Here is a 5,058-nt window from a genome sequence, read left to right on the forward strand (position 1 = left end):
GGGCTGCTCGCCCCGGGCCTCCAGGCCCGGGGCTGCTCGCCCCGGGCCTCCAGGCCCGGGGCTGCTCGCCCCGGGCCTCCAGGCCCGGGGCTGCTCGCCCCGGGCCTCCAGGCCCGGGGCTGCTCGCCCCGGGCCTCCAGGCCCGGGGCTGCTCGCCCCGGGCCTCCAGGCCCGGGGCTGCTCGCCCCGGGCCTCCAGGCCCGGGGCTGCTCGCCCCGGGCCTCCTCGCCCGGGGCTGCTCGCCCCGGGCCTCCTCGCCCGGGGCTGCTCGCCCCGGGCCTCCTCGCCCGGGGCTGCTCGCCCCGGGCCTCCTCGCCCGGGGCTGCTCGCCCCGGGCCTCCTCGCCCGGGGCTGCTCGCCCCGGGCCTCCTCGCCCGGGGCTGCTCGCCCCGGGCCTCCTCGCCCGGGGCTGCTCGCCCCGGGCCTCCTCGCCCGGGGCTGCTCGCCATGGCTCACTATGACTGAAGCCGTTCCTGTACCTTAGAGAAGGGGTCAGACAAACACAAACACCCTCCAGGCCCTGGGTTCCCTGCTCAGAAAATCCCGGGCAAGTTCCGAGGGATCGGATTCGCCAAATGGGTAGTGCTCCTGGTCGACCCGGGCCTCCACGCCCGGGGCTTTTTCTTTCCATGTCGCATCAGGGCTGAAGCCTCTCCCTGTCAGTGACAGAAACGGGCCAGTGTTTCCCACACAGAGTCCAGACCTTGGGGTCTCAGCTCAGAAACTTACGGGGAAGGATGGCGAAGTGGGAGACACAGAATTCCAAGCAGCCCTACCAGGGACTATACTACAAGCCTAAAATCCCAAGGAGACATATGCCTGAATCCTGAAAAGCCAACAACCCTTCCTCTCCACTCCGGTACTCCCGCGTCAGGACCGAGGGATGCGAGACCCAGAATCCCAAACACCTGCTACGAGCCCCGGCCTCCAGGCCCTGAGACATTACGATGGCTCACCATGGTTGGAGCCTGAGAGAAGGCAGTCACCCTGTACCTGAGAGAAAGAGGTCACAGAACCCGAAACAGCCTCCAGACACTGGGGTCTCAGCTCAGAAACTCCCCGGAAAGTTCCGAGGGATTGGAGACACAGAATGGGAAGTGCCACGCTCGCCCCGGGCCTCCAGGCCCGGGGCTGCTCGCCCCGGGCCTCCAGGCCCGGGGCTGCTCGCCCCGGGCCTCCAGGCCCGGGGCTGCTCGCCCCGGGCCTCCAGGCCCGGGGCTGCTCGCCCCGGGCCTCCAGGCCCGGGGCTGCTCGCCCCGGGCCTCCAGGCCCGGGGCTGCTCGCCCCGGGCCTCCAGGCCCGGGGCTGCTCGCCCCGGGCCTCCAGGCCCGGGGCTGCTCGCCCCGGGCCTCCTCGCCCGGGGCTGCTCGCCCCGGGCCTCCTCCTCCGGGGCTGCTCGCCCCGGGCCTCCTCGCCCGGGGCTGCTCGCCCCGGGCCTCCTCGCCCGGGGCTGCTCGCCCCGGGCCTCCAGGCCCGGGGCTGCTCGCCCCGGGCCTCCAGGGCCGGGGCTGCTCGCCCCGGGCCTCCTCGCCCGGGGCTGCTCGCCCCGGGCCTCCACGCCCGGGGCTGCTCGCCCCGGGCCTCCACGCCCGGGGCTGCTCGCCCCGGGCCTCCTCGCCCGGGGCTGCTCGCCCCGGGCCTCCACGCCCGGGGCTGCTCGCCCCGGGCCTCCAGGCCCGGGGCTGCTCGCCCCGGGCCTCCACGCCCGGGGCTACTCGCCATGGCTCACTATGACTTAAGCCGTTCCTGTACCTGAGAGAAGGGATCACACAAACACAAACACCCTCCAGTCCCTGGGTTCCCTGCTCAGAAAATCCCGGGCAAGTTCCGAGGGATGGGATACGCCAAATGGGTTGTGCTCCTGGTCGACCCGGGCCTCCACGCCCGGGGCTCTATCTTAACATGGCGCATCAGGGCTGAAGCCTCTCCCTGTCAGTGACAGAAACGGGCCAGTGTTTCCCACACAGAGTCCAGACCTTGGGGTCTCAGCTCAGAAACTTACGGGGAAGGATGGAGAAGTGGGAGACACAGAATTCCAAGCAGCCCTACCAGGGACTATACTCCAAGCCTAAAATCCCAAGGAGACATATGCCTCAATCCTGAAAAGCCAACAACCCTTCCTCTCCACTCCGGTACTCCCGGGTCAGGACCGGGTGATGCGAGACCCAGAATCCCAAACACCTGCTACGAGCCCCGGCCTCCAGGCCCTGAGTCATTACGATGGCTCACCATGGCTGGAGCCTGAGAGAAGGCAGTCACCCTGTACCTGAGAGAAAGAGGTCACAGAACCAGAAACAGCCTCCAGACACTGGGGTCTCAGCTCAGAAACTCCCCGGAAAGTTCCGAGGGATTGGAGACACAGAATGGGAAGTGCCCGGCTCGCCCCGGGCCTCCAGGCCCGGGGCTGCTCGCCCCGGGCCTCCAGGCCCGGGGCTGCTCGCCCCGGGCCTCCAGGCCCGGGGCTGCTCGCCCCGGGCCTCCAGGCCCGGGGCTGCTCGCCCCGGGCCTCCAGGCCCGGGGCTGCTCGCCCCGGGCCTCCAGGCCCGGGGCTGCTCGCCCCGGGCCTCCAGGCCCGGGGCTGCTCGCCCCGGGCCTCCAGGCCCGGGGCTGCTCGCCCCGGGCCTCCAGGCCCGGGGCTGCTCGCCCCGGGCCTCCAGGCCCGGGGCTGCTCGCCCCGGGCCTCCAGGCCCGGGGCTGCTCGCCCCGGGCCTCCAGGCCCGGGGCTGCTCGCCCCGGGCCTCCAGGCCCGGGGCTGCTCGCCCCGGGCCTCCAGGCCCGGGGCTGCTCGCCCCGGGCCTCCAGGCCCGGGGCTGCTCGCCCCGGGCCTCCAGGCCCGGGGCTGCTCGCCCCGGGCCTCCAGGCCCGGGGCTGCTCGCCCCGGGCCTCCTCGCCCGGGGCTGCTCGCCCCGGGCCTCCTCGCCCGGGGCTGCTCGCCCCGGGCCTCCTCGCCCGGGGCTGCTCGCCCCGGGCCTCCTCGCCCGGGGCTGCTCGCCCCGGGCCTCCTCGCCCGGGGCTGCTCGCCCCGGGCCTCCAGGCCCGGGGCTGCTCGCCCCGGGCCTCCTCGCCCGGGGCTGCTCGCCCCGGGCCTCCACGCCCGGGGCTGCTCGCCCCGGGCCTCCTCGCCCGGGGCTGCTCGCCCCGGGCCTCCACGCCCGGGGCTGCTCGCCCCGGGCCTCCAGGCCCGGGGCTGCTCGCCCCGGGCCTCCACGCCCGGGGCTACTCGCCATGGCTCACTATGACTTAAGCCGTTCCTGTACCTGAGAGAAGGGATCACACAAACACAAACACCCTCCAGTCCCTGGGTTCCCTGCTCAGAAAATCCCGGGCAAGTTCCGAGGGATGGGATACGCCAAATGGGTTGTGCTCCTGGTCGACCCGGGCCTCCACGCCCGGGGCTCTATCTTAACATGGCGCATCAGGGCTGAAGCCTCTCCCTGTCAGTGACAGAAACGGGCCAGTGTTTCCCACACAGAGTCCAGACCTTGGGGTCTCAGCTCAGAAACTTACGGGGAAGGATGGAGAAGTGGGAGACACAGAATTCCAAGCAGCCCTACCAGGGACTATACTCCAAGCCTAAAATCCCAAGGAGACATATGCCTCAATCCTGAAAAGCCAACAACCCTTCCTCTCCACTCCGGTACTCCCGGGTCAGGACCGGGTGATGCGAGACCCAGAATCCCAAACACCTGCTACGAGCCCCGGCCTCCAGGCCCTGAGTCATTACGATGGCTCACCATGGCTGGAGCCTGAGAGAAGGCAGTCACCCTGTACCTGAGAGAAAGAGGTCACAGAACCCGAAACAGCCTCCAGACACTGGGGTCTCAGCTCAGAAACTCCCCGGAAAGTTCCGAGGGATTGGAGACACAGAATGGGAAGTGCCCGGCTCTGCTCGCCCCGGGCCTCCAGGCCCGGGGCTGCTCGCCCCGGGCCTCCAGGCCCGGGGCTGCTCGCCCCGGGCCTCCAGGCCCGGGGCTGCTCGCCCCGGGCCTCCAGGCCCGGGGCTGCTCGCCCCGGGCCTCCAGGCCCGGGGCTGCTCGCCCCGGGCCTCCAGGCCCGGGGCTGCTCGCCCCGGGCCTCCAGGCCCGGGGCTGCTCGCCCCGGGCCTCCAGGCCCGGGGCTGCTCGCCCCGGGCCTCCAGGCCCGGGGCTGCTCGCCCCGGGCCTCCAGGCCCGGGGCTGCTCGCCCCGGGCCTCCAGGCCCGGGGCTGCTCGCCCCGGGCCTCCAGGCCCGGGGCTGCTCGCCCCGGGCCTCCAGGCCCGGGGCTGCTCGCCCCGGGCCTCCAGGCCCGGGGCTGCTCGCCCCGGGCCTCCAGGCCCGGGGCTGCTCGCCCCGGGCCTCCAGGCCCGGGGCTGCTCGCCCCGGGCCTCCAGGCCCGGGGCTGCTCGCCCCGGGCCTCCAGGCCCGGGGCTGCTCGCCCCGGGCCTCCAGGCCCGGGGCTGCTCGCCCCGGGCCTCCAGGCCCGGGGCTGCTCGCCCCGGGCCTCCAGGCCCGGGGCTGCTCGCCCCGGGCCTCCAGGCCCGGGGCTGCTCGCCCCGGGCCTCCAGGCCCGGGGCTGCTCGCCCCGGGCCTCCAGGCCCGGGGCTGCTCGCCCCGGGCCTCCTCGCCCGGGGCTGCTCGCCCCGGGCCTCCTCGCCCGGGGCTGCTCGCCCCGGGCCTCCTCGCCCGGGGCTGCTCGCCCCGGGCCTCCTCGCCCGGGGCTGCTCGCCATGGCTCACTATGACTGAAGCCGTTCCTGTACCTTAGAGAAGGGGTCAGACAAACACAAACACCCTCCAGGCCCTGGGTTCCCTGCTCAGAAAATCCCGGGCAAGTTCCGAGGGATCGGATTCGCCAAATGGGTAGTGCTCCTGGTCGACCCGGGCCTCCACGCCCGGGGCTTTTTCTTTCCATGGCGCATCAGGGCTGAAGCCTCTCCCTGTCAGTGACAGAAACGGGCCAGTGTTTCCCACACAGAGTCCAGACCTTGGGGTCTCAGCTCAGAAACTTACGGGGAAGGATGGCGAAGTGGGAGACACAGAATTCCAAGCAGCCCTACCAGGGACTATACTACAAGCCTAA

Source organism: Prionailurus viverrinus, unplaced genomic scaffold (genome assembly GCF_022837055.1).
Source record: "Prionailurus viverrinus isolate Anna unplaced genomic scaffold, UM_Priviv_1.0 scaffold_58, whole genome shotgun sequence".
In the NCBI taxonomy this organism is placed as follows: domain Eukaryota; kingdom Metazoa; phylum Chordata; class Mammalia; order Carnivora; family Felidae; genus Prionailurus; species Prionailurus viverrinus.